Source organism: Oncorhynchus kisutch, linkage group LG24 (assembly GCF_002021735.2).
Source record: "Oncorhynchus kisutch isolate 150728-3 linkage group LG24, Okis_V2, whole genome shotgun sequence".
Taxonomy (NCBI): domain Eukaryota; kingdom Metazoa; phylum Chordata; class Actinopteri; order Salmoniformes; family Salmonidae; genus Oncorhynchus; species Oncorhynchus kisutch.
Genome location: NC_034197.2, coordinates 32,652,738 through 32,666,892, shown reverse-complemented (window position 1 = coordinate 32,666,892; position 14,155 = coordinate 32,652,738). Strand labels below are relative to the sequence as shown.

The 14,155-nt window shown below is 40.0% G+C and overlaps 1 pseudogene; it reads right to left on the bottom strand.

The window, feature by feature from the left end:
• LOC116356851 (cyclin-dependent kinase 17-like) overlaps nucleotides 1-9,591 on the bottom strand; it is a 116,202-nt pseudogene extending 106,611 nt beyond the window's left edge.
• Between the last annotated feature and the right edge of the window lie 4,564 nt (nucleotides 9,592-14,155).

Sequence of the window (14,155 nt, the reverse complement as noted above, 5' to 3'; positions counted from 1 at the left end):
AACACAGTTTTGGGTGTTACATTTCTTCAACTCCCTAACACAGTTTTGGGTGTTACATTTCTTCAACTCCCTAACACAGTTTTGGGTGTTACATTTCTTCAACTCCCTAACACAGTTTTGGGTGTTACATTTCTTCAACTCCCTAACACAGTTTTGGGTGTTACATTTCTTCAACTCCCTAACACAGTTTTGGGTGTTACATTTCTTCAACTCCCTAACACAGTTTTGGGTGTTACATTTCTTCAACTCCCTAACACAGTTTTGGGTGTTACATTTCTTCAACTCCCTAACACAGTTTTGGGTGTTACATTTCTTCAACTCCCTAACACAGTTTGGGTGTTACATTTCTTCAACTCCCTAACACAGTTTTGGGTGTTACATTTCTTCAACTCCCTAACACAGTTTGGGTGTTACATTTCCTCAACTCCCTAACACAGTTTTGGGTGTTACATTTCTTCAACTCCCTAACACAGTTTTGGGTGTTACATTTCTTCAACTCCCTAACACAGTTTTGGGTGTTACATTTCTTCAACTCCCTAACACAGTTTTGGGTGTTACATTTCTTCAACTCCCTAACACAGTTTTGGGTGTTACATTTCTTCAACTCCCTAACACAGTTTTGGGTGTTACATTTCTTCAACTCCCTAACACAGTTTTGGGTGTTACATTTCTTCAACTCCCTAACACAGTTTTGGGTGTTACATTTCTTCAACTCCCTAACACAGTTTTGGGTGTTACATTTCTTCAACTCCCTAACACAGTTTTGGGTGTTACATTTCTTCAACTCCCTAACACAGTTTTGGGTGTTACATTCTTCAACTCCCTAACACAGTTTTGGGTGTTACATTTCTTCAACTCCCTAACACAGTTTTGGGTGTTACATTTCTTCAACTCCCTAACACAGTTTTGGGTGTTACATTTCTTCAACTCCCTAACACAGTTTTGGGTGTTACATTTCCTCAACTCCCTAACACAGTTTTGGGTGTTACATTTCTTCAACTCCCTAACACAGTTTTGGGTGTTACATTCTTCAACTCCCTAACACAGTTTTGGGTGTTACATTTCTTCAACTCCCTAACACAGTTTTGGGTGTTACATTTCTTCAACTCCCTAACACAGTTTGGGTGTTACATTTCTTCAACTCCCTAACACAGTTTTGGGTGTTACATTTCTTCAACTCCCTAACACAGTTTTGGGTGTTACATTTCTTCAACTCCCTAACACAGTTTTGGGTGTTACATTTCTTCAACTCCCTAACACAGTTTTGGGTGTTACATTTCTTCAACTCCCTAACACAGTTTTGGGTGTTACATTTCTTCAACTCCCTAACACAGTTTTGGGTGTTACATTTCTTCAACTCCCTAACACAGTTTTGGGTGTTACATTTCCTCAACTCCCTAACACAGTTTTGGGTGTTACATTTCTTCAACTCCCTAACACAGTTTTGGGTGTTACATTTCTTCAACTCCCTAACACAGTTTTGGGTGTTACATTTCTTCAACTCCCTAACACAGTTTTGGGTGTTACATTTCTTCAACTCCCTAACACAGTTTGGGTGTTACATTTCTTCAACTCCCTAACACAGTTTTGGGTGTTACATTTCTTCAACTCCCTAACACAGTTTTGGGTGTTACATTTCTTCAACTCCCTAACACAGTTTTGGGTGTTACATTTCTTCAACTCCCTAACACAGTTTTGGGTGTTACATTTCTTCAACTCCCTAACACAATTTTGGGTGTTACATTTCCTCAACTCCCTAGCACAGTTTTGGCTGTTACATTTCTTCAACTCCCTAACACAGTTTTGGGTGTTACATTTCCTCAACTCCCTAACACAGTTTTGTGTGTTACATTTCTTCAACTCCCTAACACAGTTTTGGGGTTGCTAGGTTACGGCCAGGGAGCTGCAGAGAGAGAGAGAGAGAGAGAGAGAGAGAGAGAGAGAGAGAGAGAGAGAGAGAGGGGGGGGGGGGGGGGGACTTGAGTTCACTGTTCTCATTCCGGAAACCCTCCCTGAGTCACACTATGCACCTCTCCTCAAAATCCATCACATCCTACAACCAGTATGGATGTTACAAATATCCTAACGCTGACTAAGGATACTGACATTGAAAAGAGAAAAGCCAATTATAGACCTTATAAAACCTTGATGAAAGTTAGCTTCACAGAGAATGTTTGAAGATGATCCGATGTAAGGTGCATGTTTTACAAAAGAAAATCCAAAAAAACTTTATGATGTACATTGTATGTCCCAATCATCCCCCAAATCTTAACAAGACTGAAGAACTAGCAAACAAAACTCATCAATTGGTTATGTATTGCTTCATTAGGATCTCATCTTCATAACTAACTGGAGGACAGCTGTGAGTGGAGAAACCACTTCTGTCAGCTCTTTCAAAAAGCCAATATGACTGACTGAAAATATTGGTTTTTGACTTGGCCTCTTACTCTGAAATGGGTGAAAGTCATGCAATTGTCTTACTAAAATGACAAATAAAGCCTGAACTCCAACATATAGTCAACATATAGTCAACATATAGACAACATATAGACAACATATAGACAACATATAGACAACATATAGACAATATATAGACAACATATAGACAATATATAGACAACATATAGACAATATATAGACAATATATAGACAACATATAGACAATATATAGACAACATATAGACAATATATAGACAACATATAGGCAACATATAGGCAACATATAGACAACATATAGACAACATATAGACTAAATATAGACAACATATAGACAATATATAGACAACATATAGACAACATATAGACAACATATAGACAATATATAGACAACATATAGACAACATATAGACAACATATAGACAATATATAGACAACATATAGACAACATATAGACAATATATAGACAACATATAGACAACATATAGACAACATATAGACAACATATAGACAATATATAGACAACATATAGACAATATATAGACAACATATAGACAACATATAGACAACATATAGACAACATATAGACAACATATAGACAATATATAGACAACATATAGACAATATATAGACAACATATAGGCAATATATAGACAATATATAGACAATATATAGACAACATATAGACAATATATAGACAACATATAGGCAACATATAGGCAACATATAGACAACATATAGACAACATATAGACAACATATAGACAATATATAGACTAAATATAGACAACATATAGACAACATATAGACAACATATAGACAATATATAGAAAACATATAGACAACATATAGACAACATATAGACAATATATAGACAACATATAGACAACATATAGACAACATATAGACAATATATAGACAATATATAGACATCATATAGACAACATATAGACAACATATAGACAACATATAGACAACATATAGACAACATATAGACAATATATAGACAACATATAGACAACATATAGACAATATATAGACAACATATAGACAACATATAGACAACATATAGACAATATATAGACAACATATAGACAACATATAGACAACATATAGACAATATATAGACAACATATAGACAATATATAGACAAAGAATTATGAACGTGGTTTAATTTGGGCAGGTTGACTTTTCCACGGAATAGCCCGCATGCAGCCATAAACAAATGTACACACACACACACACACACACACACACACACACACGCTCACACAGTAGCAGAGCAGAGCCATGTGTTTACATACAGTTGAAGTCAAGAGGTTTACATACAGCTGAGCCAAATACATTTAAACTCAGTTTGTCACAGTTCCTGACATGTAAAAATTACCTGTCTTAGGTCAGTCAGGATCACCACTTTATTTTAAGAATGTGAAATGTCAGAATAATAGCAGAGAGCGATTTATTTCAGCTTTTATTTCTTTCATCACATTCCCAGTGGGTCAGAAGTTTACATACACTCAATTAGTATTTGGTAGCATTGCCATTAAACTGTTTAACTTGGGTCAAACATTTCGGGTAGCCTTCCACAAGCTTCCCATAATCAGTTTGGTGAATTTTGGCCCATTCCCCCTGACAGAGCTGGTGTAACTAAGTCAGGTTTGTAGGCCTCCTTGCTCGCACACGCTTTTTCAGTTCTGCCCACACATTTTTTATAGGATTGAGGTCAGGGCTTTGTGATGGCCACTCCAATACCTTGACTTTGTTGTCCTTAAGCCATTTTGCCACAACTTTGGAAGTATGCTTGGGGTCATTGTCCATTTGGAAGACCCATTTGCAAACAAGCTTTAACTTCCTGACTGATGTTGCTTCAATATATCCACATATTGTTCCATCCTCATGATGCCATCTATTTTATGAAGTGCACCAGTTCCTCCTGTGGCAAAGCACCCCCACAACATGATGCTGCCACCCCCATGCTTCACGGTTGGGATGGTGTTCTTCGGCTTGCAAGCCTCCCCCTTTTCCTCCAAACACATTCAATGGTCATTATGGCCAAACAGTTCTATTTTTCTTTCATCAGACCAGAGGACGTTTCTCCAAAAAGTACAAAGTATGTCCCCATGTGCAGTTGCAAACCGTAGTCTGGCTTTTTTATGGTGGTTTTAGAGCAGTGGCTTCTTCCTTGCTGAGCGGCCTTTCAGGTTAAGTCAATATAGGACTCGTTTTACTGTGGATATTGATACTTTTGTACCTGTTCCCTCCAGCATCTTCACAAGGTCCTTTGCTGTTGTTCTGTGATTGATTTGCACTTTTCGCACCAAAGTAGGTTCATCTCTAGGAGACAGAACATGTCTCCTTCCTGAGAGGTATGACATCTGCGTGATCCCATAGTGTTTATACTTGTGTACTATTGTTTGTACAGATGAACGTGGTACCTTCAGGTGTTTGGAAATGGCTCCCAAGGATGAACCAGACTTGTGGAGGTCTACAATTTGTTTTCTGAGGTCTTGGCTGGTTTCTTTTGATTTTCTCATGATGTCAAGCAAAGAGGCACTGAGTTTGGTATGACATCCACAGGTACACCTCCAAGCTTCTAAAACCATGACATCATTTTCTGTAATTTTCCAAGCTGTTTAAAGGCACAGTCAACTTAGTGTATGTAAACTTCTGACCCACTGGAATTGTGATACAGTCAATTATAGGTGAAATAATCTGTCTGTAAACAACTGCTGTAAAAATGACTTGTGTCATGCACAAAGGAGATGTCCTAACCAACTTGCCAAAACTATAGTTTGTTAACAAGAAATTTGTGGAGTGGTTGAAAAACGAGTTTAATGACTCCAACCTAAGTGTATGTAAACTTCCGACTTCAACTGTACATATGGCTTAGTGGCAAAGGGGAAATGGGCACTCAGTGCCACTCAGAGTCCTGCTTGGAGCAGCAGTCTGACTGAGGATGCATGAGTAATGAGTAAACAAGTCTGCCCCACTACAGAATCCATTTTCCTGGCCTTTCCATCCAAACAATAACACACATGCATATACACACAGCAACACTCACACACATGCATGCTGAGATACATACACACTGAGATACACAAGCACAGAGATGTACACACCCTGACATACACACACATACACACACACACAAACACAATAGTGATAACATGCAAGGCAGCCCACTCTCTTTATTATGTCTCTGGGCTCCTCATCTGTTTCTTTCCTCTCCTCCTTCTTAATCTGCACATCTTCCCAGGGAAAGAGGATAGCAGGAGGAAAAAATTGGATAGAGGGAGGAAAATATGAAAGAGAGAGGAAAATAGGAAAGAGAGAGGAAAATAGGATAGAGAGAGGAAAATAGGATAGAGGGAGGAAAATATGAAAGGGAGAGGAAAATAGGAAAGAGAGAGGCAAATATGAAAGAGTGCGGAAAATAGGATAGAGGGAGGAAAATATGAAAGAGAGAGGAAAATAGGAAAGAGAGAGGAAAATAGGATAGAGGGAGGAAAATTGGAAAGGGAGAGGAAATTAGGAAAGAGAGAGGCAAATATGAAAGAGAGAGGAAAATAGGATAGAGGGAGGAAAATATGAAAGAGAGAGGAAAATAGGATAGAGGGAGGAAAATATGAAAGAGAGAGGAAAATAGGATAGAGGGAGGAAAATATGAAAGAGAGAGGAAAATAGGAAAGGCAGAGGAAAATAGGATAGAGGGAGGAAAATAGGATAGAGGGAGGAAAATATGAAAGAGAGAGGAAAATAGGAAAGAGAGAGGAAAATAGGATAGAGGGAGGAAAATATGAAAGGGAGAGGAAAATAGGAAAGAGAGAGGCAAATATGAAAGAGAGAGGAAAATAGGATAGAGGGAGGAAAATATGAAAGAGAGAGGAAAATAGGATAGAGGGAGGAAAATAGGATAGAGGGAGGAAAATATGAAAGAGAGAGGAAAATAGGAAAGAGAGAGGAAAATAGGATAGAGGGAGGAAAATATGAAAGAGAGAGGCAAATAGGAAAGGGAGAGGAAAATAGGATAGAGGGAGGAAAATAGGATAGAGGGAGGAAAATATGAAAGAGAGAGGAAAATAGGAAAGAGAGAGGAAAATAGGATAGAGGAAGGAAAATAGGATAGAGGAAGGAAAATAGGAAAGAGAGAGGAAAATAGGATAGAGGGAGGAAAATATGAAAGAGAGAGGCAAATAGGAAAGGGAGAGGAAAATAGGATAGAGGGAGGAAAATAGGATAGAGGGAGGAAAATATGAAAGAGAGAGGAAAATAGGAAAGAGAGAGGAAAATAGGATAGAGGAAGGAAAATAGGATAGAGGAAGGAAAATAGGATAGAGGGAGGAAAATAGGATAGAGGAAGGAAAATAGGAAAGAGAGAGGAAAGAGGAGAGAGAAAAGGGAGGAGAGAAGGAGGAAAGAGGAGAGAGAAAAGGGAGGAGAGAGGGAGGAAAGAGAGAGAAAAGGGAGGAGAGAGAAAAGGGAGGAGAGAGGGAGGAAAGAGGAGAGAGAAAAGGGAGGAGAGAGGAGAGAGAAAAGGGAGGAGAGAGGGAGGAAAAGAGTACAAAAATACAAAAACAGACATGTATGGAATAGAGGAAAGAAAGTGAGCAGGGGAGAGATACATGATGTGTATTGAGAGAGAGAGAGAGAGAGAGATACATGATGTGTATTGAGAGAGAGAGAGAGAGATACATGATGTGTATTGAGAGAGAGAGATACATGATGTGTATTGAGAGAGAGAGAGAGAGAGATACATGATGTGTATTGAGAGAGAGAGATACATGATGTGTATTGAGAGAGAGAGAGAGAGATACATGATGTGTATTGAGAGTAGGAGAGATACATGATGTGTATTGAGAGAGAGAGAGAGAGAGAGAGAGAGAGAGAGAGAGAGAGAGAGAGAGAAATACATGATGTGTATTGAGAGAGAGAGAGAGAGAAACATGATGTGTATTGAGAGAGAGAGAGATACATGATGTGTATTGAGAGAGAGAGAGAGATACATGATGTGTATTGAGAGAGAGAGAGAGAGAGAGAGAGAGAGAGATACATGATGTGTATTGAGAGAGAGGGGGGGGGGGTCAAAGAGATACACAGAAAGAAACACCACATTAATTCCTTCTATATCCCTTAAAATGGACCACAGCTGGGCCACAGTGGAATGGACCCATTAGAAGACTAAGGCTCTATGGACACTGTCTTATTCATTAAATGTATAAGCCATAGGTTATTGTAGCCTACCTACTGTTTCATAACTGGTTTATAAGTAGCATGGACAAAACAGTCTATGTCATTGTTTTTCTTCTGAATGAGAAATCGAAAAGATGTCACGCTCTGTTTCAACATGGGTGAGATAGGAATAGAATTCATGCCACCAATCAATCGAGTTCATGCAGTCGTCTCGGGACAATAGAGGTGGTGAATATGGCGAAAAACGCATAAATATTTGCATGATTGGAATGTGATGAACTCCCCTCAGTCGTGAGAAACAGACATTGAATAGATGATGTCATTAGAAAGGCAGAATCTCTGTGACCAGAATCAACACTACACAGTGGACTGGACTGTGAAAGCAGGTTGAATATCGGCTACCCACTCTCAACACCTGGCTGCATCAACAAAAACAACCTCGCAGGCGTTGTCCCTGTAATCACTTTAACTTATTGATGGAAACTAGTGCACCGGTAATTCTGCTTGAATCATGAACCAACAGTTTTCATGCAACATTTTAAAAAAAATGCGCATCTTCTCTGACATGTAAAAAGGCCTGGGAAGCTCATAACCTCAGATATGTTATGCGGCTCACCAAGCACATACCGTATGTCCGGTGCACTTCTTCACCGGCTATAACACCGTTATTAACCTCGATGGCAACGATCGCTGCGTATTATTTCTAACCCGGACATCCATTGACAGCCACATCAATAATGCATCGGTCAATGATACTCCCACCACGGACGGTTTACCGGATCGTGAAGAAAAAATATAGACATTCATATCAGGATTATTTTATAATATTACTAAATTACCATTATCTTAATGATGTTTTTGTTTTATATGTATTCTGGAATGCATGCAAGGTGCAACAAACAACACTGTCCCATTCGCGGACTGCCCATGTAGAGACTTCAGGCATCTATCTCTATGGCAGAGATCCAGCCAAGACTAGATTTCATCACAATTAGCTATAGTAGGCTAGTGAACTGGCTCTCAGGGATAACGCAATGGTCGAAATATTGAGTTAAAGCGCGATTCTCGGAACCCCGGCCTTTCCCTTTCACTCTGTCCCTCTCCTCGTGTTTTCCTGGAACAGAGCATCCGGAAGGGTAGAGTATGACAGGGCATACAAAAGTTAGAGAGAACAGTTAGTAGTCGAGATATGTGGAAGGTATGCACAAAATGAAATTTGATTTTGACCATTGGTTGATCTTTCCTGTGCTGTTTTTGGCTTAACCTACATGTGTAGCCTATAGAACACTGTTGGTGTAGATAGGTGAATAGCCCGCATAGCATGACCTGGTTTGTTGACTAGGTTATGGCTAGTGATGGTAGGCTGTCTGAGGCTGCTGGTTAGGCTGACTTTCCTAGTAGCCTTACAGAATCAACACCTTGCGCGTCTAAGCAGGCAAATCAGATAAATTAATATCATCCTGCTGCTAAACGCCACTGTAAAACTGCAATCTCAATAGGATCATAGCCCACGATTCGCACTAACCCGTCATGGTTAGCGTGAGTTGAACTTCAACTAACGGGTGACAACATTTAACAAAACTCAGCCACAAAATAATAACGTCAGTCACAGACATGGAAAAGCAACATTGTAACAATACGAACCTGAAAAGATCCGAATACGCGAGACTCAGTCGATAGGGCAATCCAAACGATTGTATGCTATCCACTGCGACAAGTTTGTGCAGCTACCGCGGTAGCTTACGTGGTGGCAAGTGAAGGAGGTGGCTATGGAATACCTATAGGCCTATTTAATCACTAATTATTATTTAGACTATGTAAGAATATGTTCTACGGCTCTATTCGACCAGTGATTTTAAGATGGCTACACTATGGGCTTGTCTATTTGGCGCTGACGATAACACGGTCCCATTCCATTATCAGCCATATCGCCACGATTCCAAGTGGAAGTGCTGGCGTGATCCCGGAAAACACCGCAAAGGGTGTGTGGGCGGGGGGGGGGGGGGGGGGGGGGGCAATTTATGAAAAGACAGAATAAAGTTCAAAGAGCAAGACACAAGGGAAATTACCTTATTATTTTAGGCAAGTTTCATCCGAATGTGCACCCCTTATATCTTCCTGGTATTATTTTTCTTATGCATAATTGATTATCTGCAATTTATGGTAATTTAATCATAGATTAATATTCAAATCACTTGCTTATTCATAATTATCCAGACAAAAGGGAATACCTTAAGTGCCACAGGCTTGTGGTCCTTATTTCTGCCTTTTGTATAGGCCTATAATGATAGCTAGCATATGTCTAATAAGCATAATAGCTGCCTATAGAAAAATGAAGGGTGAGACGATAGATTAGAAGATATCTAGGCCACCACTTGTCCTGAATAATTATGGGGGGTGTATAGATAATGGGCATCTGAGTAAAGCGAGTGATACAGTGTATGTGTGGGCTATAGCCACTTTGATTTTGATTGGAGCGGAGGTGTAGTTCTGGACGGTTAGTCGGCATTGCGCTCAAAATTACGCACAGCGCGAGTAAAATGGAACACGTTTTGAGGCCTATTCAGACTAAGGGTGTTTTCACACTTGGTCCCTTTCAGATCATTTTTGTGAACTCAGTGCAGTTCGACAATTTTTTTGTGCAGTGTGAACACTCCAAAGGAACTCAGGCCCTTCAAAAGAGCCTGAGTTCGGTTAGCTTGAATTCCGAGTTCCGGTTCCTTTTTTTTAGGGCAATGTGAACGCAAAGTGCCCCAAAGTTGTTCACATGTCATTATTCCCGAACGACGTACTAGACTACTGCAACACCGTTTCCCTTGCCATAAACCCTCACTTACAGTTGAAGTCGGAAGTTTACAAACACTTAGGTTGGAGTCATTCAAACTCGTTTTTCAACCACTCCACAAATGTCTTGTTAACAAACTATAGTTTTGGCAAGTCGGTTAGGACATCTACTTTGTGCATGACACAAATAATTTTTACAACAATTGTTTACAAACAGATTATTTCACTTATTAATTGACTGTATCACAATTCCAGTGGGTCAGAAATCTACATACACAAAGTTGACTGTGCCTTTAAACAGCTTGGAAAATTACAGAAAATGATGTCATGGTTTTATAATCTTCTGCTTGCTAATTGACATCATTTGAGTCAATTGGAGGTGTACCTGTGGATGTATTTCAAGGCCTACCTTCAAACTCAGTGCCTCTTTGCTTGACATCATGGGAAAATCAAAAGAAATCAGCCAAGACCTAAAAAAAAAACTGTAGACCTCCACAAGCCTGGTTCATCCTTGGGACAATTTCCAAACGCCTGAAGGTACCACATTCATCTGTACAAGCAATAGTAGGCAAGTATAAACATCATGGGACCACGCAGCCGTCATACCTCTCAGGAAGGAGACGCGTTCTGTCTTCTAGATATTAACATACTTTGGTGCGAAAAGTGCAAATCAATCCCAGAACAACAGCAAAGGACCTTGTGAAGATGCTGGAGGAAACAGGTACAAAAGTATCTAAATCCACAGTAAAACGAGTCCCATATCGACATAACCTGAAAGACCGCTCAGCAAGGAAGAAGCCACTGCTTCAAAACCTCCATAAAAAAGCCTGACTACAGTTTGCAGCTGCACATGGGGACAAAGGTTGTACTTTTTGGAGAAATGTCCTCTGGTCTTATGGAACAAAAATAGAACTGTTTGGCGATAATGACCAGTGTTGTGGGGGGGAGGCTTGCAAGCCGAAGAACACCATCCCAACCGTGAAGCAAGGGGGTGGCAGCATCATGTTGTGGGTGTGCTTTGCCGCAGGAGGAACTGGTGCACTTCACAAAATAAATGGCATTATGAGGCAGGAAAATTATGTGGATATATTGAAGCAAGACATTTCAAGACATCAGTCAGGAAGTTAAAGCTTGTTTGCAAATGGGTCTTCCAAATGGACAATGACCCCAAGCATACTTCCAAAGTTGTGTCAAACCTCTGACCCACTGGGAATGTGATGAAAGAAATAAAAGCTGAAATAAACAAATAAACAAAAAACGAAAAAGATCATGATGTGCATGTTGGCGTGAAAAATCATGTGTGCTGTTTTTGGATATTGATTAGAAATTGTCAAGGTTCCACAGAAATGTCAAAATGTGTGGAGTTTCTAGTTCAGATTATTGGATTTTAATTTGTGATCATAAACTGTTGATTGATTGTGGGGTTTGAATAGTGTGAGAGGACAACCTATTTGGTGAGAATCACAACATATGGTACAAAATCTATTCTAGCACTCAAAGGGCCAGTAGCCTACCTTAGGGGTACAATCTTAGGGGTACAGCATTATTTATTCTGAAGTTATTATTCTGCTATTTATTCTGTTTGCAATCAAATGTACATGTTAATAGTATACTATATATACTAAAGTATGTGGACACCCCTTCAAATGAGTGGATTTGGCTATTTCAGCCACATCCATTGCTGGCAGGTGTATAAAATCGAGCACACCGCCATGCAATCTCCATAGACAAACATTGACAGTAGAATGGCCTTACTGAAGAGCTCAGTGACTTTCAACATAGCACTGTGATAGTATGCCACCTTTTCAAGAAACAATTTTGTCAAATGTCTACCCTGGTCAACTGTTAGTGCTGATATTGTGGAGTGGAAACATATAGGAGCAACAACGGCTCAGTCGTGAATTGGTAGACCACACAAGCTCACAGAATGGGACACCCCCCCCCCCCCCGAGTGCTGAAGCGCGTAGTGCGTAAAAATCGTCTGTCCACGGTTGCAACACTCACTACTGAGTTCTAAGGGTTTGCCGAGCAGCCGCACACACAAGCCTAAGATCACCATGTGCAATGCCAAGCGTCGTCTGGAATGGTGTAAAGCAGTAAAGGGGCGGGGTTGTCCACATAGTTTTGGTCATGTAGTGTATATTCTGATCACAATTATTATGTCTCATATTTTAATTAAATGCTATCTATTAGCTTCCAAAATGTAAGTAGGTATATCTAGCTGCCCGATAACACATACTGATTGAATGGCTTGTCTTGCACTTTGTAAAAACCCTGAGTGCATGTTGGAAAAAGCTCTTGGTTCCTTTCAAAACAAAGCAAAGGGAATGCAAAGAGGACTCGGACTACAAAGTAGGTGACGTGAACTGGCAAAAGAGTTGAGTCCTCATTCAAAGGCAGTGGCTGTGTGAGTACAAAGATAAACTAGTTATTTTTTTTATTTTTTTTTACCCCAGAGTTCACTTTAAAGAGGAATGAGATTGGTTATTTTAAAGAGTACTATATGTGAAAACACCCTAAGATCGGTGAGTTCAAATTTGGACCCGTAACATAGTGGTCCTAAGGTGGAACTCGTGGTATCAATATGCACCTGCTATTTACACCTCTTCATTTAGACCCGTAACATAGTGGTCCTAAGGTGGAACTCGTGGTATCAATATGCACCTGCTATTTACACCTCTTCATTTAGACCCGTAACATAGTGGTCCTAAGGTGGAACTCGTGGTATCAATATGCACCTGCTATTTACACCTCTTCATTTAGACCTGTAACATAGTGGTCCTAAGGTGGAACTCGTGGTATCAATATGCACCTGCTATTTCCACCTCTTCATTTAGACCCGTAACATAGTGGTCCTAAGGTGGAACTTGTGGTATCAATATGCACCTGCTATTTACACCTCTTCATTTAGACCCGTAACATAGTGGTCCTAAGGTGGAACTCGTGGTATCAATATGCACCTGCTATTTCCACCTCTTCATTTAGACCCGTAACATAGTGGTCCTAAGGTGGAACTCGTGGTATCAATATGCACCTGCTATTTACACCTCTTCATTTAGACCCGTAACATAGTGGTCCTAAGGTGGAACTCGTGGTATCAAAATGCACCTGCTATTTACACCTCTTCATTTAGACCCGTAACATAGTGGTCCTAAGGTGGAACTCGTGGTATCAATATGCACCTGCTATTTCCACCTCTTCATTTAGACCCGTAACATAGTGGTCCTAAGGTGGAACTCGTGGTATCAATATGCACCTGCTATTTACACCTCTTCAATGCTGGACATGTCCTTTAATATCAAATGTCAGAATCATTTGTGACCTAGACTCTTTTAAATACCATTAAAAGCTGGTATTGCATCTCAACAGAGTGACTAATGGCACAGAGAGAGAGAGAGATGTAAACATGTTTTCCATGCCAATAAAACCCCTTTGAATTTAAGTGAATTGAATTGAGAGAGCAATTAGGCAGCCCATATGAGAAGATAAGCAGATGGAGACTGCATGGAGGGATTATGCTCCGATAACAGCCATAGATAAAACTGTATTTGCAGCATTACTCCAAACAAAAATAAGTCAACCCAGACCACCCCAATGCCAAGAGTAGCCTACAGTCAGTCCCACGTTGCATTTCAGTATCGCCATTCCCTTTATTCTAGTGCCATCGTCTGGAAACAGAGGCTCACTGCTTCGGAATTTGGAATGTTTTGTTCTGGTCGTCCGCTAGAGGGCGATAGTGTTTTGAT